At 49.6% G+C, this 27,435-nt stretch overlaps 1 long non-coding RNA gene across 3 annotated transcripts in view; it reads left to right on the top strand.

The window, feature by feature from the left end:
- The window catches only part of LOC142017975 (uncharacterized), a 75,484-nt gene extending 48,727 nt beyond the window's left edge, over window positions 1–26,757 (top strand). For 2 of the 3 annotated variants that reach the window (XR_012646638.1, XR_012646637.1), the window contains 3 exons: window positions 12,845–12,990; window positions 19,016–19,108; window positions 26,600–26,757. This is a non-coding gene — a long non-coding RNA (uncharacterized LOC142017975). Of the gene's footprint in view, window positions 1–12,844; window positions 12,991–19,015; window positions 19,109–23,320 lie in introns of all 3 variants that reach the window. The other variant, XR_012646639.1, reaches the window with a different exon arrangement.
- The last annotated feature ends 678 nt before the right edge of the window (window positions 26,758–27,435 follow it).

Genomic DNA, 27,435 nt, shown 5'->3' with positions numbered 1-27,435 from the left:
GTATCACTTTAGTGGATGGAATCGGCTAGCCGGGAATGAGGGTTTGTGTACAAAAATAAGACCTATAAGGGCTCAGGTATCCATTCAAAATGCAGCACCAGTGGACAGGGAGGACAGGAAGTGATCATTATGCCTTTTTATAGCTATGTCTACACTGGGACGCTACATCGAAATAGCTTATTTCGATGTAGCGAAATCAAAATAAGCTATTTCGATGGATAGCGTCTACACGTCCTCCAGGGCTGGTGACGTCGACGTTCAACGTTGACGTTGGGCAGCACTATATCGAAGTAGGCGCTGCAGGGAAGCGTCTACACACCAAAGCGGTCCAAATCGAAATAAGGGTGCCAGGAACAGCGGCAGACAGGGTCACAGGGCGGACTAGCACTTCCGGGGCAACAGCAAGCCCCTCCCTTAAAGGGCCCTTCCCAGACACACTCAGCCTGCACAGCACGCGGTCTGCAGAGCCACAAGCACACACACCCTGTGGAAGCACCATGGACCCCCAGCAGCAGCAGCAGCAGCAGCCAGAGGTCCACACACCCGCCCCTGGAGGAGCAGTTCTTGCCCTGCTTAGTGCCATGCAGGAGGCAGCTGATCATCTTTTATTTGAGGAAGATGAGCTGCCCCCAGGGGATGAGGAAGCAGCCCCAGACCTTGCAGCCCTCCCAGCCCCCCCTGCCCCCTCTGCACACGCCACCGGCTGTGGAGCTACCCCACGAGCATGGACTGGTGGGAGCGGCTGGTGCTCGGCGAGTGGAACAACGACCGCTGGCTCCAGAATTTCCGGATGAGCCGGCAGACATTCCTGGAGCTCTGCCAGTGGCTCACCCCTGCCTTACAGCACCAGGACACCTCCATGCAACGTGCTCTCACCGTCGAGAAATGGGTCGGCATTGCTGTCTGGAAGCTGGCCACTCCGTACGGCAGCAGTTCGGCGTGGGCAAGGCCAACGTCGGGGCTGTCCTCATGGAGGACTCGGGGGGAGGGAGCCTGGGGGGGGAGCCCTGGGGGGGAAGGGGGGGAGCCCAGGGGTGGAGGGCCAAACACACCCTGCACACACCTCACCGGTGCTCTCTCGCCATGTGTAGACGCGGCGGGCGCTATTTTGAAGTTCGCATGGCTACTTCGAAGTAGCCAGCTTGTGTAGACGCGGCTTATATGGAGCAACAGTGGAATTAAAAGGTGGGCCTCATTCTGATTTACTGATGTAAATGATTTGCTAATGTAAACCAGTCAGAGACTGCACTGGTGTAGACCTAGGGGAAATGGGGGCCAGGCACTGCAGCAAGCGTGGTATGCTGTGTATCGAATAAAAAAATCCACTTTTCCCTGTGCGCATTCAGCCACTAGCCCTCAGTGCAGCAGGTGGTTCCAGCAAAGTACCTGCTCTGCCTACAGCTTGTAACAGGCTGGCTCCTTTCGTCAGCTTTGATGACACTGTGGCCGTGAGATAAGGACGTGCTGCGAGCTGCAAATTGATAACTGAAGGGGTCAGTAAGACTTCTCCCTTTTGGATGGTCTTGCAAAACAGGCTAAATGCTTTAGAGATTTTTCAGATGCTAACTACCAGTAGAGACATGCTGGTCTTGCCTGGTAGGCTAAGTCCTGGGATCCCTTCACTGGTGACAGATTGTAGATATTTTAATTCTGTGTTCCCAAAGTAACATGTTTGTGCTTCCTTCAGACAGTGTCAGAGGACACCAAACAGCCTCAATAATGTAACAATAAAATATCCTCCTGAGTAAAGGACTATTTGATCTGGCTCCAGCACAATAAAGAGAAAACACCAGCAGCAAATGGCAATTTCCTTCTTCATGTCCGCTGAGAACAGCATAGATGAGATGTGAGCCAACCCCCCTGTAAATCAGAGGGTCTGAATTCCCCTTCCTCCTTTAGCCACTTCAAAAAGCAAGACAAGCCCAACGATGCAATAACTCTCCACCCCAGTCATTCATATGGATAAAGCTCCTGCTTCTCCTTCTCACCCAATGGCAGTATTCTGGAGTTCTGCAAACCTACGTGAAATTCAACCTGGGGGGAAGGCTAATTTAAGAGTAAAACATTCCCATTCTCCCACCATGTGCTCAGACCATTCAGATGAAAAGTGGTAGCCAGGCAGCAGGAATATGCAATTACTGGAAGTGGAGGTTCCTTCCAAAGCAGTCTGCAATAACTAACTGATCTACTGAGCATGTATCTTGTATCTCTCAAGGGGAAGGGAGCTGCTATAGGATCTCTGGACTTTCCATTAATGGCTAATCCATCTCCATTTGGAGTCTAAGTTGAAAATGGATGTCATTCTGAACTACGTGCTCTCATTCAACTATAAATGATTGTGCCTGACAGCTTACACTTACATAAGGAGAAAGAATAATTCCATCTACTGCAGGAATTGCCGGGTGAAATTCCATGTCATGGTGTTTTCCATAGTATCCTAATGAAAAGTGATGGAAAAGATGCGTTTGATCATCTCATCCAAGCAGAGCAGGATTGGACCAAAGTATATTTATTAGTGGTTTGTGCAGATAACTTCTCAGCCTGCCAAGCAATGGGATCAGCACCATTTGCCTTCAGAGTCTTTTCTGAAAGCTGAGAGAGTCTGTTAGGAAGCTTTTCTAATTGTACTTCCGCTGTCTCACTTTTAGCCCATTACTTCTAGGGACATGTAATCCTCATACTACCTTTAATAATAGCTCCACACCCTTTTGGCCCTAGTACACTGCTAGGAACGCCTCCCTTGAAATCTCTGACCCAAGTTACAAGAATGTTGATTTTTCTAACAACATTGGTTCAAGTATCAGAGAGGTAGCCGTGTTAGTCTGTAGCTTCGGGAACAACAAAAAGTCTTGTGGCACCATATAGACTAACAAATATCTGTTAGTCTATAAGGTGCCACACGTCTTTTTGTTGTTCTCGAAACATTGGTTCAATTAGTCTTCTGTCAGTGTGCCCACAGTTGGCCAGATCCTGAGCTGGGGTAACTCAGAAAACCTCTATTGGCCAAAATGGAGCTATGCCTATTTATCTCACCTAGGCCAGTATTCCAGATAGTTATACCATAGCTTGTCTGGTAAACTCAATGGAATGTAGCCCCAAGCTTTCATCTAATCTGCCATCCCCTTCAGCATCTTTCTGTCTGCCATAAAGCTGTCAGGGTTTCTCCTTCCTCCTGAATGTTTGTTTGAGTGTTTTTTTCCAGATGTACAAGCATTTTTCCCCCAAGCTGAACAGGATTGGTACCATCTGCCCATATTTCTAACCTCACTGGTTTTTTTGCTGGTATTTCTATGTCCTCACTGGTGTTCACAATCCCTCTACTTTTAATATCCGATAATTTCATTAGTGTTCTGTTTGCTCACTGACTAGAACAAATTGTGACTGGTGAAGAGTGATGCATCGTCAGCCCCATTAGGCCGGGGCTACATGACAAAGTTTTGCCAACACAAGAGATGGTGGGATACAGCAGCTGCCGTTAGCATAGCACTTGTGCAGGTGCATCCATGGCTGCTTACACTGGTGCTGTGCGTCCTCACCAGGAGTGCTTGGATCAAGACACTGTGCACCATAGGCTGGGTATCCCCAGGAGCAACCCATCGCTATTCAGCGTACTGCCCTACCCCCCACGCCTCCCAGGAAGCACCCCTGCCGCAATGCAGCCAGCTCCCACCTTGCATGGGAGAGTAGCTGAGGAGGGCACATCCCCCTCCGACATGCACCTGCTGTGTCCCATGCCAGGGGAGGGTGGTCCCAGCTCCCCTGGGTGGAGGAACTCTGCTGGCCCACCAGCAGGGGGAGTATGTTGTAAGTAGTGTTGCACTTCGCTGCTCATCCTCCAATACAGGGGACCCCTAGTGGGGCACTGAGGCAGGTGAGAAAGGGAAGTGGCAATGGCAGCCCTGCCCTGGAGAGAGTGGAAGGGAGAGCGGCTTGAGCCAGCTAACCTACCCCACATGCAAGGAGCCTCCGGCTGCCCCACACAGGGATACGAGGTGGTGGGTGGGGCTCAGCCCACCAGCCCTGCAGGCAGGCAGTAGGAGGGCTCAGAGGACCAGCCCTGAGCACAGGGAGAAATGGGGTTTTGGGGGGAAGGCAGGTTGTGGGTTGGCGGGTGTCTAGCCCTATATGTGGGCAGATGGCAGGGGAACCTAGATGATGGGTGGGCGGGGGGAGATCGCAGCCTGGCAGTGAGAGTAGGAGGGCTTGAGCCAGCTCCAGGCACCAGTTGGGAGGGGGATCTCAGGCTGGCCCCTCGTGGGCAGGAGGCAAAGAGGGCTCAGGCTGGCCCAGGTGTGGTGGAGGTGAGTGTGGGGTCTGCAGGGAGGCATTGGGCTGCCCCTTAGGATGCGGGGAGGACCAGCCTGTCGTGTTTTCTCTTTGGGGGAAATATGGTCTTTCTAATTCCATGTCATATCTAGTCCATAATTTTCACACCTATTTCTGACTTCCCACAAGCCCACCTCGGACTTGTCGCTGTCTGCCCTCTCTGCCGAAAGCAGGGAATGTGACCATTTCTCGGACGGCAGACTGCTACAGCATGAGAGGTGAAAGTAAGCAGGTGCTCCCTGGAGTGCTGCACCAGCAAGGGCTGGCTGAGTTGCGGCAAAAGCCAGCAGGGAGCTATTTAGAGAGTTGGCAGGGACCCGGCTTGCAATAGGACAGTACCTGTAAGAAATTTTAAGTTATTTTCACCTTTGTGTGGGACACAGCACAAACCAATCCATGGTTCTTGTTGGCATTCCCAGAGCAGCTGCGGATGGTGGAGCCCTGCTTCTGGGCCTGAGAAATGAGCACTAGCCAGCGGGATCATGTTGTAATGCAGGTTTAGGATGACAAGGACTGGCTACAAAACTTTCAGATGCACAAAGCCACGTTCCTGGCTCTGTGCACCAAGCTCATTGCAGCTATCCAGTGCAGAGACACCAAACTGACAGCAGGGAAGCAAGTGGTGGTCACACTATGGAAACTGGTAATGCTGGATTCCTACCAAACAGTAGTAGGAAGTTGTTTTGGAGTGGGAGAATCCACTCTGGGGGTCAAATTCAGACAAGCGTGCAGGGCCGTTAATTGTCTCCTGCTGCACAGGACTCAGCAATGTGCAGGACATATTGAATAGCTTTGCAACTATGGGTTCCCTAATTGTGGTGGAACAACTGAGAGCATGCACATCCTATTTTGGCACAAGACCAGATCAACAGAAAGGGCTGCTTTCCCGTGGCACTGGTGGATCACCGGGGACACTTCCCTCTCCAGCCCATGGTAATGTCAGTGAAGATGCATGACATTCTCATCTGTAAGAATACAGGACTTTTCAGAAACCTACAAGTAGGGACCTTCTCTCCTAGCTGGTGGGTGTCCATTGGTCATGTCGGAATGCTGGTAGCACTTGTGGGGGGGCCTGACTTCTCCCTTTGCTTCTCTAGCCCATGAAGTCACATGCCAGCCATCCCAGCATCCAGGAAAGATTCAATGTCTGGCTCAGCCAATGCAGAACAAGAGCTGAATGCACTTTTGGTAGACTGAAAGGATGGTTGTGTGGTTCACTCACCAAATTGGACTTCTGTGAGAAAAGCCTCCCAATGGTGACAGCTGCCTGTTATCTCCTGACTGCTATTTGTGGAGCAAAGGGGGGAAAGTTGCTGCACAGGTGGAGGAGGAGTGGCTGTCTGCCATGGGCAGTGCACAAAGCTGCTGCTTGGGGAGTCAAGCTCCCCAGCCTGTGGCCCTGCGCATACTCCAGTCCAGACCTGTTCCCTGCCTACTGCCTGACTCCCTCTTCTCTCTGCTCACTCTTTCCAGCCAAATCCCTGAACCTACATGTAGCAAATGGCATGGGGGCGGGGGAAACACTCTTCTAAAATTTCTTTCTAAATAAAATGGAGCAAGCCAGGCTGTGAAGACTGGACGTGCAGAAGGTACTTAATTGAAAGCACTAAATTTGGAGATAAAACATGTCAGTCACAGGTCTTTTTTACATACCCTGACGTTTGTCAAAGACTGATGTGCAAAGACTCTGTAGTAAGGGCAAGTCAGTTGTTCAGCTGAATACAATATTAAATATTATGGAATTTATGGTGCAGGCCTTCTCGGTTTTCTATTTTCTTCGTTGGTATTTCTAAGCTGATTTTATACTTTAAATATACTCTCAAGATCTTCAAAAAAATCATTCCATATTACTACATATAAACTCACTGAAACAAAGCCGTTATTTTAATTTAATCAGTCAGAGCAGTTTACTGTGTTCAAAACAAAGTTTGTTGCCTTTAGAAAACACGAACACTAACTCATTTTAGCTACGTCTACACTGGGATGCTACGTCGAAATAGCTTATTTGAAATTGAAATAAGCTATTTCGATGAATAGCGTCTACACATCCTCCAGGGCTGGTGCCATCAACGTTCAACGTCGACGTTGGACAGCACTACATCGAAATAGGCACTGCAGGGGAGCATCTACACACAAAAGCGGCCCAAATCGAAATAAGGGTGCCAGGAACAGCTGCAGACAGGGTCACAGGGCGGACTAGCACTTCCAGGGCAACAGCAAGCCGCTCCCTTAAAGGGCCCCCTCCCAGACACACTCAGCCTGCACGGCAGACGGTCTGCAGAGCCACAAGCACACACCCCATGGAAGCAGCATGGACCTCCAGCAGCAGCAGCAGCAGCAGCAGCCAGAGGCCCACACACCCGCCCCTGGAGGACCAGTGGCTGCCCTGTTCAGTGCCATGCAGGAGGCATCTGACCATCTTTTATTTGAGGAAGATGAGCTGCCCCCAGGGGATGAGGAAGCAGCTGCCATCCCAGCCCCCCCCCGCCGCACACGCCGCCGGCTGTGGAGATACCTCACGAGCACGAACTGGTGGAAGCGGCTGGTGCTCAGCGAGTGGGACAACGACCGCTGGCTCTGGAACTTCCGGATGAGCTGGCAGACATTCCTGGAGCTCTGCCAGTGGCTCACCCTGCCTTACAGTACCAGGACACCCCCATGCGACGTGCCCTGACAGTAGAGAAACGGGTCGGCATCGCTGTCTGGAAGCTGGCCACTCCAGACAGCTACCGATCCGTAGTGCAGCAGTTTGGCGTGGGCAAGGCCACCGTCGGGGCTGTCCTCATGGAGGTAAGAGGACCCAGGTGGGGGGAACCCTATGGGGAGGGGGGGAACCCTGTTGTGGGGGGGAGCCCTGGGGTGAGAGCCAGACACACCCTGCACACTCCTCACCAGTGCTCTCTCATGTCCTTCCCCTGCAGGTCGTCTGCTCAATCAATGCCCTGCTCCTCCACAGGCTCATGCGGCTTGGGGACCTGGATGCCGCCATCGCGGGGTTTGCCAGCCTGGGCTTCCCAAATTGCTTTGGGGCCCTAGATGGGACCCATATGCCCATCTGTGCCCCGGAGCACAGCAGAGGATGCTTCCTGAATAGGAAGGGATACCATTCCGTGGTCCTCCAGGCCTTGATGGACAGCCGGGGCCGCTTCTTGGACATTTATGTTGGCTGGCCTGGCAGCACCCATGTCGCTCGGGTGTTCAGAAATTGGGGCCTGTGCCGCCGGCTGGAGGCGGGGACCTACATCCCCCAGCGGGAGATCCCTGTGGGGGACACCACCATGCCCCTCTGCCTCATCGCAGACGCGGTGTACCCCCTCCGGCCCTCGCTCATGCACCACTACATGGGCGATGTCACAGCCAGCCAGGAGCGGTTCAACACGAACTTGAACCATGCGTGCCAGGTGGTCAAGCGCACTTTCGGCCACCTCAAAGGGCGCTGGAGGTGTCTCCTGACCCGCCTGGATGCAGGGCTCACCAACATCTCCCAGGTTGTGGGTGCGTGCAGCACACTCCACAACCTGGTGGAGAGCAAGGGAGAGGCCTTCTTCCAGGGCTGGGATGTGGAGGCTGGCAGGGCCGACGTCCAGCCACCCGCTGCCCCCAGTCACCAGGTCACAATACTGTGTGACTTCTAAGGACTTTGAGAGTTAAGCCATGTCTACGTTACCCTGAAGATCAGCCTGCTTAGGGTCAATCTTTCAGGGTTCGATTTCACATGCCTAGTTGGGATGAGCAAAATCAACCTATCATGAGTTGGCAGTTGACCCCATACTTCTCAGTATTGTGAGGAGTAAGGGAGGTCAACCAGAGAAATTTTCCACCGACCTTCCTCAGTGAGGACAGCCAAGTGAGTCAATTTCAGATAAATCGATTCTACACAATTGCCATAGATAGAATTGCATATCTGCAATTGACTTACTTTGGTAGTGTAGACCAAGCCATAATCTAGCCATTTATCTCTCTCCCATTCCCAGTCATCATCATCATCATCATCATCATCAACAACCATGGGCTCGGCGCCTGTTGGTGTCTGATGCCTTTCTCACTGTTTCCTTCCATCTTTCCCTATCCAGTGCAGAGTGGCTTTGGAGCAGAGCTAGTCTACAGAAACTGTCTGCTATATCATCTAGCCATTCTCTGTGGGGTCTTCCTCTCGTATTCGAACCGTCCATTATGCCAAACACTAGGGTCTTGACTTTTCATTTCTTGTTCATTCTGCAAATATGCCCAAGTAGCTGTAACTTGTGTTGTATAATCTTCTGCAGTAGGTTCTCTTTCGGCTGTATCTTCCTGTGTAATTCCTCGTTGGTGACCTTCTGCATCCCCCTATTCTCAAGATCCTTCTATAACAACTTCAGTGGTTGGTAGCAAGTGCCCGTTTTTCCCCTCCTTTTCATTCCTTGCCTCCTGTTCCAAGGAATTTCACCATTATTTTAGATCTTCATTTTAGATTGTAAAATCAAAGGCAAAAATGGGAGAGAAGGTCCCAACCACCATGAAAATCTATGGGATTTGGATGTCTAAATCCCATTTAGGAATTACTCCAACTTTGTTTCCAGTGTGAGTCCCTCTCACATTCACATGAATGACAAGAACAATCACAGGAATAGAGTGGAACTGGATTCCTGACTTGGCTAAGGGAACTAGAGTATATGATACTCTCTGAATATTTCTCTTTTACATTATGAAGGATCCAGATGGTGGAGGGTGATTCACAACAGCTACCAGTATGTCACTATACGATACTCTGAACCTGACTTGGCAGGAAAGGCCTCATTTCAATGTGAAGCAAATTCTCTCTCCATATGGGGTTGCCACAGCAGGCCCAAATATTTACCTAGGACACAGGGTGCTGGACAAGATACAGCTTGGCACATCAGGATTTCTAGGATCACACTGGAAAGTTTACTTGCTTTTAAAATAAATTTCACGGGGACAAGTCCGATCTTTCACTCTGTACGAGGGGCTGTCACTGAAGCTCGTGGAAATGGCACTCGTGTATCTGAATGCAGAAATTGGGCCTCAAGGAGTTGAAGTAGCAACAAATCAGCAGGTTTTCTAGATTATCCCTGTGCAGCTGTGGGATTGGAACCTGAAGCATATTTCTCAACGGCTAATCAGAGTCCAGTTTAAGGTGAAGGAGTAGTCAGATAGGTAGCAAAATGTGCAAATGATACAAAATTACTTAAAATAATAAAGTCCACAGCAGACTGCAAAGAGCTTTGAGAGGATCTCACAAAAGTGGGCAACAGAATGGCAGATGAAATTCAGTGTTGACAGTGTATATTGGAAAACAATCCCAACTGTACATATAAAATGATGGGGTCTAAGTTAGTGTTACCACTAGAGAGAGAGAGAGAGAGAGAGAGAGAGAGAGAGTGATCTTGGAGTCGTTGTGGATAAGACTTTAACACGGATCAATGAAGAAGTGGATACATTCATGGAGCACAGGTCCATGAATGGCTGTTAGCAAGGTTGCATAGAGATGGTGCTGCTAGATTCTGTCAAAAGCCAAGAGTGGGCAATGGGAGGGAACATCTGATGATTACATGCTCTGTTCATCCCCTCTGCGACATCTGGTATTGGCCTTTGTCAGAAGACAGAATACTGGGTGAGATGGACCTTTGATCTGACCCAGTATAGCCATTTTTATGTTCTTAACTGAGTCTGCATGCTCTTATGTGATGGAAATGGTGATGCTTCCACCACCTTCTGATGATCTGCAGTCTAAGTTTGTCTTTAGCAAAGCAGAACTGACCCGGAATATATAAAATGTAGCAAAGTGCCAAGCAAGCACACAAGCTGTGAAGGAAAAGCTTTTGTATGGCATCCAATTATTTTCTCTTGGAGTATCCTCTGCATTCCCCAAGGGGTCTGTGGTCCGTCAATGCACAGGCGAGTAGGTTGGCAGGAACATAACCTATATCACATTGTAGAACTGGAAAGGACCTCAAGATTTTTTGAAATCTAACCTACCCCAAACCTTTGAAAGGGCCCCTCAAGGACTGAGCTCACAAGGTTTACAAGGCCAATGCTCTAACCACTGAACTATTAACTATTAACTTTAACCTATGGACTAGAGGTAGGAGTTTAACTAGTATCAAATTCCAATCCCTTGCAGCCAGTTGTGAACATAGACCGCAATGTCTTGTCACACCTGTGGAGAACAGCATCACAAGGTACTTGAAAATATTTTGCTTCTGGGCAGTCCCTGAACGTCACCAGTTTGCTCCGTTCCCTGCAATGCCACATGAACCTGCTTTGATTTGGTTTTGATGCTCTGTACCAGCTGCACTAAATATATATGCCATAGAGTAAGATCCCAGACAAGATGACCGATATCCTCATGGTGTGTCAGAGCCTTGACACCAAGCTGATCTGCTGAATAAGAACTCAAAATGCAGGCACTCTGGCAATCCCAATAGCGGCATAACCCTTCATCCAGCACAGCTGGGAAGCTGAACTCACCAGCCTCTTTCATTGGGATAAGGCAACGAGAAACTTTGCCAGTAGATTTGACTTGAAAGATGGCAGGGCAGTGGGGAATTGCACTCTTCAAATGACAGCAGGATCTAATTGCATTTGCTCTTGCAGATCCAGTATATTGTACACAACTCAACTGGATGGAAATAACATCATGTGTTGGCAGGAGGCCAGCCACAGCTTCCTGAACTGTGTGTAAGCAATGGTGCTTGGTCTTGGAAGAGAAACAGATTGTGTGTGCATAGTTGGACAATCTCTAGGCACCGTTCCTTACAAGGAAAAGCAGCCTGAGTATCAAATACAGCTTAAATCTGTTTGAGAAGCAGTGTGGTCAAATGCACAGACTTCTGTGACATTCTGACAATCTGCCTTATTCAACAGCTGCCATGGGCTTTGTCATGCACACCTCTAGCACACGGGGTAAAGTGTTTAAAACTTGGGTGTCTAAAGTTAGGCTTCTACAGTTTTCCTGCTCTGGGCCATTTTGACAGCAGCCACAGAACGCTTATTGTGCGCTATAGAACAATTAGTGATTTCACGTTCCTTAACATACACTATAGTGGGCCAGAGTCTGATGCATCCCTATCTTTAAAATCCAGCTGGTGACTGTGTGAATAATAATTTGCATTTTATATGGCAACGTCTATATCAAGGTCCAAAACCACTCTAAATATTATTGCTAGCTCTATTTTACAGAGCAATCCTACTTCTGTGTACAGGGAGTTGCCTTGTTATGAAGTATTTATTATTGTTTTACTGGGGTAAACTGAGGCATGAAAAGGTGGTGACTTGCCCAGGATCACAATGGGCCAGGGGAAGAGGTGGGAATAGGATGCACATGTATCCTCCTGACCCCCTAGTTCTCCTTTCTAACCATGAGGCCCTACTCCTTCCCTCTGTTTACATTGTAACTTTGCACAGATGTTTCTGAGAGGTAACGTCAGATGAAAGAATTATTAAAACCCTGGGTTTCGGTTCTGCTCTGCAGCAGGGACTCTAACATCAAGCAGGTCTCTCGGGAAGCTTCTCAGGCCAGCCCTGTTGGTTACACTAGATATATGAGCCAGCTATTTTGCTAAGATGTTTTCTTAGACTGGGGACCAAGTCTATCCATGGTGCAGGAACTCCCTTGCAACTGCTGGAGTTACACCCAGAAGATAACTGATCCTAAAATGCGGAGTTTGATCTCATTTAATTCAGCCATACGCTGGTGTAAATTCACTGACTCCTGTGGAGTTGCTCTTGATGTACATGACTGGAGAGGAAGATCAGGCTACTGGTGTTGACCAGAGATGGCGGCCACCCAAACTTCCTGTGGCGTGTTGGTTATCTGGGAGCAGCAGGCTGTCCCAAGGCAGGGCAGGTTCCAGGGCAACCCCCTCCAGTGCCAGCAACCTCTTATGTCATGGACCTCGTCCCTCCCATGCTCCGGCCCCACCCGCCCCCTTACCTTCTCCCTGACCAACCAGGGCTGGGAATTACCTGGGGTGGGGGGCAGCAAGTGACAGCAGTAGCAAGGAGTCACCTCCCCTTGTCCCGCACTCACCCCACGGGCAGTGCAAGCAGCAGACTGCTCCACCCTGCCTGGCCACACTGCAGGCTCCGAGCCTGCTGAGCCTCTCCTTAGGGAGTAGTGGCCTCTTTCCACTGCTGTGGAGAAGCTGGGCTCAGTGGGCCTGGAGGATGTGGCAGAGCGAAGTGGAGCAGGCTGCTCCTGGCACCATGTGGTGAGTGCAGGGGGGACGTGACCCCATCACTGCCCATTGCCTCAGGTAATCCTCCCCCATTCTATTCATAGGACAGCTGGGGTGGCCGCCACAGGGCCCCCAAAAGCACGAGGTCACCATTTACTTCTTCCATTGGTCCTATTAATGACAGGTGATCCCCCACTTTTTTTCTTCCTCCTTCCTTCCTTCCCTCTCCACCCCATCCCAACTCTATATAAACCCTGGATTCATATTCTGCTCCAAATCTGAAGAAGTGGGTCTTACCCATGAACGCTCCTTACCTAATAAATAAATTTGTTTGTCTTTAGGGTGCTCCAGGACTGCTTGCTTTTTACTGGGGACAGAGTTTGCATGAATCAGCGACACGAAGTATAAGGTAGTACTGCCTGGGCCGGATCCTCAGCTGGTGTCAATCCATGGAAGACAAGGGGCTGTGGCATTTTACCCCATCAAGGTCTGTAGGTGTGTTTTGAAGATCAGTTGCATCTTATACACAGAATATAATTAGAAACCCACAGTTTTACTGAACAAACATTGCAGTGATCCATATGCCAAGACTCAGTATTGTAGATTTAGGGGTGCAAATTGCCATGCTTCTGGCCAATAAGGGAATTAGCCTCTTAAGCTGGATCTACCCTACAAAGTTCTGTCTGCAGAAGTCACTGTCAACAGAGTTTTGCCAACAGAACCTCTGTCTACGGAACATGGCCACACCTACTACGGGCTCCCCCTGTCAATGCCCTCTGGTGACAGACAGTGCCCAGACTGTCCAGCCCTCTGTCAACGGAACAGTCACCTGGAAGCACTGCAAATAGGGCAGCTCAGTGAACCTGTCGACAGAGGGGCCCCCTGGAGCGTCTACGCTATTTTTCTGTTGACTGAATCTGTCTGCAGAGGTGCTCTGTCTAAAACTCTCCAGACAGAACTCTGCCAGGTAAAAGCTTGTGTTCTCTCAACAGATTCTCGACAGAATGCATTCGTAGTGTGGACACTCCCTCGTTTTGTTGACAGAAGTTTTACTGATAGTGTAGACCCAGCTTTAGAGACCAACCACCAGTACAGAAGGGGCAGCTTTAAACTGAGGTGCAGACCCCCTAGTAGACCAAGTGGCAGTAGGTTCCTAGAAAAGGTGCTGAATCCCCCATGTAGGGGCAGGTCCTGTCCCCACTTGAGACTAGCCAGTCGACTCTCAGGCCCCAGGGGAAGAGGGTTTACATATGTCTAGCACTGGCACGCCACCCAAAGAGACAAGTGGCAAGAGCTGCCTGAGGCCTCGGTGGCCCCCAAAGACGTAATTTACTCCTGGTATAAGCAGAAGTATCTCCTGGTGAAATTAAGAAGCATTGCACTCATTTGCACCTTGGCTGAATTTGGCCCCCCTGTGGGTTACCTATTAAGGGGTACTTAGTATTTGCCGTGTTCACTAACTGTGACAGGAATAGTAACAGAGAGGTAGCTGTGTTTGTCTGTACGCCCACAAAACAAAGCAGCAGAAATGTAGCTCTTTAAAGACTAACAAAATGATTTATTCAGTGATGAGCTTTCATGGGACAGACCCACTTCTTCAGGTCTGTCCTACAAAAGCTCATCACCAAATAAATCATTTTGTTAGTCTGTGAAGTGCTACATTTCTGGGTTTTTTTGTTTATGACAGGAATGTCTAAGGCTTCAGGAAAAGCCACAGTCTTGCCTTTACACTGAAGTGCCGAGGGTGGGACTAGAACCAGTATGATTTCCTGTTTGCCCAGGTGAAATCCAGTGACACAAAGCCACCCTCTCCTTTCCTGACATGCTGAGAGTGCTGGAAAAGATGGGGACCACCTCACTCCACTTTTGCCTCAGGCTCTGTGTAAAGATCAGCTCTCAGCCACGTAATCAGTCCTTAGTTAGGAAGGAAGTAGTTCAACATGCCTAGAGCTGCTTCTTGTAAATCAGTCTGCAGCCAGCCAGCCTCACCCACCCAAAAAGGCCAGCTGCATTCCACATCCAGCAGGCAAGATGTTGACCTTACTGCAGAAGTCAATGATGTTAACGAGGCAAAACGGTAAAAATCACGTCACTTCTTCTATCCTTCTGGTCTTAAGGATCCTCGGCGCTAAAAGGCCTGTGTGACAGAGGGGCCTGTCACATTCATTGTGTTTGGGAGTTAGCAGAGAGGGATGTAAACTGAAGCCGTAGACCCATTTCCCCTGAGCACCAGCGAATTCTCCAACTATTGAATGTGGAAGTTTCTTTAATGGGCCCAAAGCAAAATCCGCACCTCCAAATGCTTAGTGACCCTCCGATGGGACTGAGGTCTGGTTCTAGAATTAAACCTACTTCTGTCACGTACATCAGGCCGGATGATGATGGGGAGAGAGTGGTAAGTGCCCCAGGTTCCGAGCAATTTAAAAGGGCCCTTGAGCCCCTGCCACCACCACTGGCGGCACAGCAGGACTAAAGCAGCAGCTCCTGAAAGCAACTGGCACACCCCTTTGGCAGCAGCCTTGGGGAAGGAGTCTGTACACATTGTCGCCACCCCAAGCACCAGCTCCACAGCACCCATTGGCCACTGCCAGAGGAATGAGCCGCTCACTTTCATGACTCACCCCAGGTAAATACCACCATCTCACCTCCTCCTCCACCCAAACTCCCTGTCCGACCCCTCACGCCTCCAGCCCCCTACCCTAGCCTGATGAAAGTGAGTGGGGAGGAGCGAGCAGGGGGCAGGGACATGGCAGGGGGTGCACTGGTGTCTGGGTTTGTGTGATTAGACAGTGGGCAGCCCTACCAGGTAGGCATGGGAAAGCCTGGGCAATGCTAGCCAAAGATGCCCAGCAGTGCAGCCAGCAGCTCCCTGGGCACTAACCAGAGCAGACACAGCAGCACCCAAGTATTGCTGGGCAGGCTGCGCCCACATGGGCTTAGCCTGTGCGTGCGTAGGGGGCCCATTGACTGTTCTGCTCTAGGGCCCAGCATTGCTGCAGTGGGCTTGAGTTTCATGCACATCCCTGACATACTAAGAACTAACAGGGTGTATTGGACACATAGGCCGTGGCTACACTAGACCCCGCCTTTTGGAAGGGGGATGCAAATGAGCCACTTCAGCAGATGCTAATGAGGTGCTGCCATGAATATGCAGTACCTCATTAATATAATGGCAGCCGCCAAAGTGCTGCTTTCAAAACGCACGCTGCCAAAACTGGGAAGGGCTTTCGAAGCCTGGGGGTTCCTTTCGAAAGACCCCCAGCTACACAGGCGGTGGGCACTCCGACAGCAGCGCTTACGAAACGTGCACAACTGCCATTATCGTAAGGCCGGTACCTCATTAGCATCAGCCGAAGTGGCTCATTAGCGTGCCCCTTCTCAAAGGCAGGGGCTAGTGTATCCACAGCCATAGGGAGGAAAACCAGACTGAAACAAGTGGGGCTGGATTAATTCTGGGGCCTTAGGGCTGCAACACTGGGGCCCAGGCAAAGGGCCTGCCAAAAGTCCAGTTTTTGTGGGACCCCCTTAGCGCAGAGATCTGGGCTGCAACCACTGAAGCCCCTACATTAATCCAGCCCTGCCCAGCAGGAGAAGGGGGAGGTGGCTCAGCCTGCCTTTTCCCTGCACAAACCCTGCAGGGCTGGAGGTGAGAGTTCCAGCTCACAGACATGGGGGAAGCTCTGCCCCCTGCCACCTTTGCCTGAGCTCCCTGTAGGCTGTGCAGGCCCCCCAGCAGGCTGCACAGGGCAGGGACCCATAGCAGCCAGTGAGGGAGCAATCCCTCACTACCCTGGCTGCCACCTAGCTCATCTGGATCCTGCTAGAGGCAGGGTGGCCTGGGCCCAGGCCAACCCTGTTGCAGCTCAGGCAGCCTGATCCTGACCCTCCCACAGCTGGGGTGGCCCAACCCAGCCCCAACCCTGATGTGGCCCAGGTGGCTTAGCTCAGCCCAGCCCAGCCCTGGTTCTGGCTCTGACCCTGGCCCCAACTCTGCCGCAGCCAGGGTGAGCCGACTTGTCCCTACCCCTACTCTGCTGCAATGGCCCCGAGCAGCTATAATAGGGAGATGGGGGAAGCACATAGGTGCTGCTGCAAGGAGGGGGAGCTGGGAGAGTCCTGAGCCTCTTATCCCTGGGCCCTACACGAGAGCCCACACACCCAGCCAGAGCTCTTACAGCCTTGCACCTGAACCCTCTGCCTGAGCCACCTCCCATGCTATGAACCCACCCGCACAATATGAAGTTTGTCATGTGCACCAGTATGAAGGTGAGGTGTTACACCACCAAATGCATTCCTCTCGGGGTGGGAAAGTTAGGGAGAACACTGCCCCCCACCATGGCACATGATCGGTTTGTTTTATACATAGGGGCTCACAAAATCTAATAGCCCCGGGTTCAGGGAAGAGTTAATCCGACCTTGGGAACAAGATATTTCAATGACCTTGCATAACAAAAGCAAATGGCCACAATTTCAGGGAATAGCTGGAGTTACACTAGCACTACAGCAAAGAGTGCCAAGGACGATAAGTTTAGAAGAGGCCGGGAGTGGGGGTGGGAAGGGTTTGGGCCAGATAATCTGAAATAAAACAGCTAAAGTGAAATATGTCATCTCATGTGTTTTGCTGTCAGTGAATAGGCTAGCCAACCCTGCCACCTAGTGGCAATTAGCTAGCAACAGAGCAGCTGGAGACAAAGGGGGTTTTTCTGAATTCACCCAGGCTATGGCTACACAGCGGGAGCGATTTTGGGATACAGCGGTATCCCGAAATAGACGCCCTGTGTCTGGGCAACGTGCCTATCATTTTGAAATAGTTTTCTAAATGAGGGACACGCTGTTTCGACATCCTGTACACCTCATCGACACCTGTACACCATTTAGACAGCGCCACATGCCGAAAAGGCTTATTTCGAAATTGACTCACAATTGCATAGCTTATGGTTTAGGCTCCCATGTAGGCATTGCCCCCAGAGTCCAGCTGTAATAAGTCAGTGGCTCTCACCCAGGGGTCTGAGGCACCCTGGGGGATCATGAGCAGCTTGCAGGGGGCCCCCAAAGTGGCCCAGCATTAGACTCACTGAGGCCAGGGCAGAAAGCCAAAGCCATGCTGCATGGGGTTGAAAAGACTTAACAATATCATTTTTACTCCTAAGGGAATTCTGCTATCGTTACCTTTGGAGCAGTGGTGGGAAACCTCTGGCCCATGGGCTGCATGTGGCCCACTGGGACTACACCTGTGGCCCGTGGACCCCCTACCCCCCCAGCTGGCCCCTCATCCACACACCTCTTGTGCACCAGGACACCTCCTCCTCCCTCCCAGTGCTTTCAGAGCACTGTGTAGTGCTTGATTCACGCCCTGCTCCTCCCGTCCCCTTCCACAGCTGGAATGGCACAATCAGCCGTTTGCTGCCTTCCAGCTGGGGGAAGGGAGAGAGTGGAGTGGAGATGGAGCATGAATCACATGAGTCACAGTGCTCCAAAAGTGCTGAGGGGGTGGCGAAGGAGCAGGGTGAAGTGCAGGGTTCCAGTGCTCCCCGGTGTGCAAAGGGTGCACGGGCGGGGCAGGTCATGGGGCCATGGATGGCACCACAGTGGGCCACAGGCTGCTATGGACGCTGAGGTGAAGGAGGCTCACTCATGTGGCCCACTCCAGATTCATGGTTGCCCATCACTGACATGGAGCCATAGTAAACTTGCAGAATTTCCCCAGGACTACCCCAGGACTGCTTTTTCCTGGGGCCCTTTTGGCATGGAACCCCAGTCAATTGCCCTCTTTGTCCTCCTCTGACACCAGCCCAGGCCTCTATGTGCAGAAAGCAGTTATTGTTCCACAGGGGGGCTGTGGAGTGTTTATAGCATGTTGCGGGAGAGGGCTCAGAAGGTAAAAGGTGGAGAACCCCTCTAATAGGTAATTCCCTACCTTCAAATTAAACCACTGACCTGATGAACACTAGCAGAGAAATAACACAGCTGCTAAGTCGTTTTTAGTCTGTCCTCTGACTGAAAGTTCAAGGATTCACTTAGTGTGTATGTTTTCAGCCAGGCTGAAACCTGACACTGGCCAAATGAATTGTGTGCTTAAATCTGAGCACCCAGGCCTTGGATTCCCAGATGGTGCTGTGTGCCTCTGGCTCCTGGAACGCAAGTATTCAGTCCCTGCAATTCGACTGGGGGTCCAGGCACTTCTTGATCTTGCAGTGAGAGGCTGCCACGTTTCCTGACGTGGAAATGTACTGTGAAAATGAATGTGACTGGACAGCGGTGTCCCATGGCTAGCTTTAAAAAACTGGCAAGTTCTTTTGGAACAGTTCCCTGGGCAGTTTTGCTCGCATTCCTCTTTCCCTCTAATGGTAAGAAAAGCTTTGCTTCAAAGGCCGCATAGCTCTAGCTCGGGGTTTCCCAAACTGGGGGGCGTGAAGAAATTCCGGGGGGTGGGGGTGGGGCGCAAGGTGACCCAGCCCCCCCATCATTCCCCCCACCCCAAGAAAGAACTAGCCTTTGCTTCCATCTCTCAGCCCCTGCCGTTTTATGTGGGTGACATGGCACAGCCACTATAAAAAGCAGACAGTTGGTGAAGACCTACCTGGAGCTTGCTGCCTTCTGCAAAGGTGAGTGAGTGTGGGGTGCAGGAGACAAAGAGGAGGATGGGGTTAGATGTGGGCTGGGGTGCCTGGTTCAGGTGAGAGGGATGGGGATGGGTAAGAGCAGGGGGAAGGCTGGTAATGCTGGGCTTGTGGGGGGCACTCGGGGGCTTGTGGGGCTCAGGTGGCTGGCTGGCTTGCGGGACTCACGGGGCTTGGGCAGCTGGCCCTGGCATCACAGGGTCAGGTGGCTCAAGCTGGCGGCTGGCCGTGGCATCACAGGGCTCAGGAGGCTGGCCCCAGCAGTGTGGCCCTCGGGCAGCTCAGGCTGGCAGGCAGGCGGCTGGCCCTGGCAGCACTGGGCTTGGGCAGCTGGCCCTGGCAGCATGGGGCATGGGCGGGCAGCTCAGGAGGCTGGCCCACGGCTGGGGCAGGTGTCTGGTGGGTGGGCAGCTGGTCCCAGAAGTGCAGGTCTCAGGCGGCCAGTGGGTGGGCGGGTGGTGGGCCCTAATGGCACGGGACTTGGACGGGCGGCTCTGGCAGCACAGGTCTCAGGTGGGAGGGTGGCTGGCACAGGCAGCTCTGGCAGCTGGTATGGGGCCCAGGCAGCTGGCCAGCTGGCACCAGGTACCTGCAAGAGGCCAAGAAAAACTATTTGTGTTTATTTTTAATTTTAAATGACATTTTATATCAAGTTTTTGTGTTTATTTTAAATTACAAATTTAATTTTTTGTTCAAAAGGGGTTGGATGATGGTGAAGAAGAGTTCAGGGGCATGAGGGTGTCTCAAAAATAAAAAGGGGGGCGTGATGCTGAAAAGTTTGGGAACCACTGCTCTAGCTGCAAATTATTATTATAAAAATACAAAGTGGATGTTGGGGCGGACTCTGCCACCCTTGAAGAATACTTCACCTTGGAGAATCCCAGTGAAATACATAGACCATGCCCAGGAGCTCGGGTCACAGAACTGGTCCCGTATAAATATCATGAGAATGCAATACATACGGTTATGCAAGGCAGAGACAACTAGGCTGTGCATTGCATTGGAGGTATTAAAAAGTCTCCTGTCTGGAGGGAAAGACCATCTGGTTTAGGTCCAAACTGAGATTAAATCAGATGTGCTCAACCTAATCTCTAGTAAAATCTACCCCATAGATTTCTTATGCTCTATTGGCCATGGACTATGTATATTCGGGCTCCTTTATCCGTGCTAGTGTAGCCTCCTGTCTCATCATTAGCTAGATGCATTGGAACTGGTTAGCCGTAGGATGGAGAATTTCCAAGGAAAGGCGTGGTGTGGCAGGAGCTGATAGTGGTGAGTCAGGATACATGCATGCACAGGGAAACATGCTCCTCTTTGCCCTACAGCAGGAAAGGAAGCAATGCCAGGAGTGCCCATCCCCAAATAATCACAAGCAACAAGCTAGGCCTCAAAAGACATGTCTTCTTTTTTTCAAAAGGAGCAAGGAGGGGGATTCTTTGTATTGTACCTTCTGGTTTCTGAGCCAAGACGGGGTCACATTTCCACATTTTTCTTCCCAACAACAAAAGCTACAAACTTTCATTTAAAAACAAAAGGCAAGCTGAGAGTCTCCCACGGTCACATGACTCCAAGAGCTGGGGCTTTAAGAAAAATCTTTCAAGATTCATAAAATCATGAGAATTAGCCGCACTGCTGTATGCGCCAGTGTGGACACCGGATGGGTGGATGGGTGTGAGCAATAGCTTCACAGTCTGGTACCCCCGGTCCTAACTACACAGGCACCACAAACACATCACCACAGTTCAAGAGTGGTGGATGGAAGACAGGTGGGAAGAGGTAGGGCTGGCAATTACCCATTCCCTGCCTCCCACTCCCTTTTTGCTTTGGGAGACCAGATATCTGCACTGAAGTCACTTCTGGTGGAAACGACAGTACCTCACATGCAAACCCCTCCACATTACAACCAGACTGTCGGTGGTTTGTGGGGCCTGGGTAGCCACCACTAAACACCACCTGGCAGAACTGGTCCTAAGCAGTGTTCCTTGTACGCTGAGCACTTGAGCAGCTGCCCAGGAGAGATTCAGGTACCGCCCTGCTGATTAGCAGAGCGCCTGCAGCCACTGTGTATGCACATCTGCACATGCCTTAGAGCACATAACAGCATTTATTCCACCCATCGATGGAAAACAATTAGTGGGCACACTAGTCATAAGGTGGCTGGTGAATGGTCACAACCAGCCACTGCTGGAGGCTGAGCCAAGGAAAGAGGAAGCCCAAGAAGTGTGCAAGAACAAGAGAGTGAAAATTCTGTTTCCTGATGGAACCATTTGTGAGAAACTCTGAAAGTGCATTCCCTAGCCCCAGTGGGAGTTCTTCCCTTAACGGTTCATAGTCTGGTTCTCCTGGGCTCTTTGGACAGAAGCTGTTCTGCAGATCTCAGCCACTATACAAAAAGAAGCTTAACCAAATACCTTCTCCAGGCACAACAGATCCACACCAGCAGCACTGCCAGCACTCTGGGGAGTCTGCAATCTCTGCTGACCTCTGGGAAGAGAGAGCACTTCAGTCCAAACACCAAGCACTGCATAGACTAACAAAATAATTTATTAGGTGAGCTTTCGTGGGACAGACCCACTTCTTCAGACCATAGCCAAGTAAATATTGAGTCTGTTCCGGTAAGGCTGTGAGCTGAAGAAGTGGGTCTGTCCCACAAAAGCTTATTACCTAATAAATTATTTTGTTAGTCTTTAAAGAGCTACTGGACTGCTTTTTTGTTTTGATAGTCTATAGACTAGCACGGCTTTCTCTCTGCTACCAGTCAAGCATTGTATGTAGTGGCTGAACAACTGACTGTGCGAGGAGAGCAGGCGGAAGTAAGAGACTATAAAAACCGGCGAGCTGTAACCACGAAAACATGGGAGAGGATTTTAAGTGCATGATCGGCCTCCTTGATCAGAGTTTTATAATAATGTGGCTACATTCTGTAATTATACTCTATATTTGAGAGGGGTTGTACTGTGAAAAGTACCAGAAGAGATGATTATTAGCAACCTGGAACAAGAGGTCCAAGTTGACTGGAACTAGAGGAGCACTATGTGTTAGCAATTCAGTGCTGTCTCCTCAAGAATTGTGTTACAGCTGCCCTAGGCTACAGTACCTAAGATCTGGATTCAGCTGGGTAGGATTCAGGACCTATTAAAACTACACTGAGGTCAGTAGTCTTGTAACTGGGATGGACTGGCCTCTGGTGATTCTGACCCTGATCCTGTGCCCGCTGAAGTCAATGAAGACACCCACTGTCTCCGATGGGTTTTGCATGAGGCTGCCAATAATGCATGAACACACACCCAACCTAAAATGCACACATCCCAACATCATCAAAACCACAATGAAATAATGTGCATGGTTATAATGTGTTGCATAAAGATGGTTATTTGAAATCATAGAATCATAGAATCCTAGGGACAGAAGGGACCTTAGGAGGTCATCTAGTCCAGCCCCATGCCTAAAGCAGGATCAACCCCAGCTAAATCGTCACAGCCATAACTATGTCAAGCCAGGACTTAAAAACCTCTAGGGATGGAGATTCCACCACCTCTCTTGATAATGCATTCCAGTGCTTCACCACCCTCCTGGTGAAATAGTTTTTCCTAATATCCAAACTATACCTCTCCCACTGTAACTTCAGACCATTGCTCTTGGTTCTGCCATCTGTCACCACTGAGAACAATCTGTCTCCATCCTCTTTAAAGCCCCCTTTCAGGAAGTTGAAGACTGCTATCAAATCACCTACAGGTTGCACCTCCCTCATCCAACACCCTTGGGAACTCAGTGATCCCAAATGAGGGATTTTGCTGAACCAGGGGAAGTTAATGCTGCTCTCTCCCTGATCCTTGGCTGCCATCACTGGCACTCTGGCTGTGGCTCCCCAGCCCTCCAGCCATGGTTCGCTGCCACAGATGGCTCCCCAGTCCCACAGAGCTGCCAGGAGATGCTGGCACTCTGGCCCCAGGCCTCCATGGGAATGCTGGGGGATGCCTCCTCTGGCCCCAGCCTGGCTGCCCCCTGTGGGGCCGTTGGGGGGCCAGCTCCACTTGCCCTCCTGCCCGGCTCTCTGGTCCAGGAGCATCCTGGGTCTTGCTGGATGAGGGACGCTGCTGGACCAGAGAGTTCCAGTTTTAAGAGGAACTCTTAAACTATTTACTGTACTGTACTATTTAATTGTCTTTTATTTGATCTAACAATGTCATTCACTAGGCACCAGAGGCCAGATCTTCAGTTGGTGCAAATCGAACAACTTTTTTAAGTTCTATAGAGCTGTTCTACTTTTTGCCCCCGAGACACTCGTCCTTGATTGGTAACAAGAATGTCAGTCTGTATTGGAAATGAGATTGATCTGAAGAGGTGGGTCTGTCCCACGGAAGTTCATCACCGAATAAATCATTTTGTTAGTCTATAAAGAGCTACATCTCTGCTGCTTTGTTTTGTAAGATTCCTTCCTGTTACGTTTGGAAGAATAAAGCCTCAGATAAAGTCTGTCATTTTGCTGTATCTATCAACAGTCATATAAAACTCTCATCGAGGAGGCTGATGCTGTACTTCAAACCTTTTTCCATGTTTTCATTGTTACAACGAATTGATTTCTGCAGTCCTCTCCTCTCATGCATGCATCTGATGATGAAACTCCTAGTAACTTACTTTGCTGTAACTAGTTTCCTGCAGTGTTTAAGGACCAGGTCTAATGCTTGAAGGAGTTTAATGATGTCTTGAGTTCCTTAGAAAGTTTTCTGACCAAGATTCTGCTTTCCCCTGGTCGTTAATCCCCAAAACAGACTTTTTTTTTTTTAAGTCCAGTAGTTTATTCCACTTTTGTGTCATCCATGGTCCAATAGAGGGCAGTAGTGCAAAACAGAAAGCAGTACAGCAGCTATCAGTAATGTTCATTAGTGGTATTATGAGGGATAAACAGCTCTCTTCTCTGGTTGTTTAGTATGTTAAAGAGAAGGCTAGTCTGTGCCTAACAGGAAAAATAATTCTGAGAAAAAAATCATTGCAATTATTTTTTTAAATACAGCATAGAAAAAATATCCAGCAACACAAAGAGTCTTCTTTCTCTAGAACTGGACTTGCTCAGAGAATTGGTAATTAATTGGCTAACAAGTCTTCTTGTTCAGCAGGCTGACTCCAGATTCAATCAGTGGCGAATAGCAGTGACATGGAACTGAGAAACAGGGTGGTCTTGTGCATAAAGCACTGCTCAGGGGTGCAGGAGAGGCAGATTTGATTCCTGGCTCTATCACTGCAGTGTGAGTTTAGGTAGGGAGAACATACCCAGTCTGAATTATCCAGTAAAAACAACCAAACCACCATCCCCTTTGACATATATTTAGTATTCCTCCATCCACAGCTTGGGAGGTGGGTACTCAGATCTAATAACTAGAACCATGACACTCAAACCCAGTGGTCAGAGCTGCAGGCAACATCCAGGAGTCAGAGTGGCAGGAACTGGCAATGAGGACCAAAACCAGGAACAAGGCAGGGACAAAGACAATCACAAATGCAGGCACAAGTGCTGATAAGCACTGCCTTGTCAATGCTGCTCTGACACCATTCTGGCCAATTAAGGAGTTCAGCTGCAATTAGCTGGCTGATTCCCGCCCCTGATCCTAACAGTGGACTTCTGTAGAAGTCTCGATCCTTTAACTGACCTGAATGGATCTTGTTTAACCCAACAGTTGGTCAAACTAAGAGACATTTAAGAAAAAATGGGTACTATAAAAAGCAAGGCTTGTGAGTCAGTATGAGCTAACAGCCCTGCATGCACACATGGGGTGGTATCTTTCAGATGAGCTCACAAAGGCTATTAAAGCTCTCATGGTACCCTATGAGACAACCTTAGCATCCTGTGCCAATTTCATTGTTTAGCCTGTGGATAAATACCTCTGCAGTGCATTGATTTTCCCAGGTCAGTGCCCTAATCACTGTGTTAGGTGTTACAGCATTTGATCTCTGAGGCAGCTATGTTTATCCACTCTGTCAATGATTTCTAGTGTGGAGGTACACATACATACATCTCATACAGCTGAAAGGGACCTTAGGAAGTCATGAAGTCCAGTCCCTTGCCATCTTGGCAGACCAAGCACCATCCCTGACAGGTTTGTTTTGTTTTTTTTTAAAAAAATCGTATTTGCCCCAGATCCCTAAATGACCTGCTCAAGGATTGAGCTCACCACCATAACCTTAACAGGCTAAGGCTTAAACCACTCAGCTATCCCTCTGGTGTAGGGGCTAGTGGATTTTAATTTACTCTTTTGTTATGATAGCTAGATGACGTAGGAAATAATTTTGGTAATTCATTGTTAGCAATACACTTGTTACATAACACAAATACTATTGAAGCTTCACTGTATTAGGTGCTGTACATACATAGCAAACAGCCAGTTTCCCAAAAGTTTATAATTAGGCTAATAGTAACAGATGAATAAGACAAGCAAATAAGGTGGAGAGAGGGAGGGCACAGTATCAAACAAATCAGTGCATTCTGAAATAGACTAACTGTTTGCACAATTTAGTTCACCAGTGGCCTTGTAATGTACAAACAGTGTTTTGGAGACAGCACAGAAGAACGGAATTTTGTGGAAGCTAAAGATGTGTCTTCACAATGCATGTGGGGGCAGAGGAAGTTCTGCAATGCACAGGGGCAAAAAAGGCAGAAAGCAAAGAAGTGCTGGTGGGAGCTGTGGACAAAGAGGCAGCAAAGGCTGGGGAGGCTGGTGGAATAGAGGGGCAGTGGATGAAGTGATGAGATAATACAGCTGATAAGTGAGGTGGAGGTGAACATATGCCTTGGGAAGGGCAAGTGGCTGCTCCCACTGAGTCACTATGAGCGAATGTCAGTTTGATGTTAGGGATACATACATACCGCAAAGGGCCAGTCCAGTCATGACTGCTGATGATCTCTTGGTATTTCTTGAAAGCTAACACTGCTTTCTAACCAAATTAGCTGGCCTGCTTAAAATTCCCCAATAGTTCTATCTGTAGAAAGTATTCCTCTCTTCCTTTCCTGAGCTCCGTGGCACAGAATGGCTGCTGTCTTCCACCATGGAGCTGGTGCCTACAGGGACAGAGATTCATCTGGCAGCCCGGATGGGCCTAGAGCTGGCATGGTTGGGGTTGGAGCTGGGGCTGATGCCCCTGGGTGTGGGGTCCATCCTTGGTAGCCCAGTTGTATATGGGGCTGGGGCTGATATCAGTATAGCATGGGCTGGATATGAAATAAGGGGGCTGCAAGAGCTTGAGGTGGTGGGGTCGGAGGCAGGAGGGTCAGCTGAGTGCAGAACCAGCAGCATGGAGTGGTGACAGGCTGGAGAGCTGGATGCAGGAGACTTCCTTTCTTCTGGAAACTCCTTCGTTTGGGACCTGTCAGGTCACAAGAGTGCTGGATGAAGGAAGTGTAACCTGTCCTAACAACGTGATTTTATCCTCATGTGCCACTGAAGCTGGAACAAACAGGGTAACACTTCTCTTTGTGTGCAGGTGCTTCCCATGAGCATGGTAGAAATTATGGGCCAGATCTTCCTGCGACGTAAATCACCTATGCCATGCTGATTTACACCAGCTAAGGATCTGAACCTACAGACACCCATGCATGTACCAAATATGTATTTCGTACTAGGTTTTTGTTAAAAATAAAATATAAAACCACACAAGATCTGCAAAGTCAGAGTCCATTCTCTCTCTCTCTTGTTTAACTTCTTTCTTGAGGCTTTTTCTCAAAGCAATTACGTTAACACCCATCAGCCACGCGTCTCCCCTCATAGAATGTTTTTCATGTTTACTAAATGCTGCATTCATAGGAGCTTTTAGAATTATGTGCCTGTATGGACTTGTGTTCTCAGCTCTGACACTGAATTTACACAATAAGGAACTGAAGAGGCAGGTTCTGCTTTAAAGGTCACAAACACAGTTGGAAAGAAATCTATACAGGGTGAAGGACCCCAGAGGAATTCTCTGTTGCTTCAGCATGGGGCACTGTATTGCAGCAAATCAATGCAATCTACAGCAGGAAAATCTCAAGTGGTTTTGTTTCCTGCATATTGTACGTATACAGTATGGAGAGCTGCCTTAACCCTTAGAGCACTGGACACTATAATAGAATCATCCTCAAGGCAATTACACTGCAATGCACTAGACACATTTGCTCCTCCATAGTGTATTATCATCCCATCAGTGTCAGGCTCAATCTAAACTCCTTCCCAGCTGCCTACTTCTCCCACTATCGCCCACAAGTGGCTGGATTCTCTTCCCCTTCTAACACTCAGTTTATGCCAAATGCTCCCCATCTCAAAACTACATTGTAAAAGCGAAAGTTA

This window comes from Carettochelys insculpta, chromosome 9, assembly GCF_033958435.1.
Source record: "Carettochelys insculpta isolate YL-2023 chromosome 9, ASM3395843v1, whole genome shotgun sequence".
Taxonomy (NCBI): domain Eukaryota; kingdom Metazoa; phylum Chordata; order Testudines; family Carettochelyidae; genus Carettochelys; species Carettochelys insculpta.
This window is presented reverse-complemented; position numbering and strand designations above follow the sequence as displayed.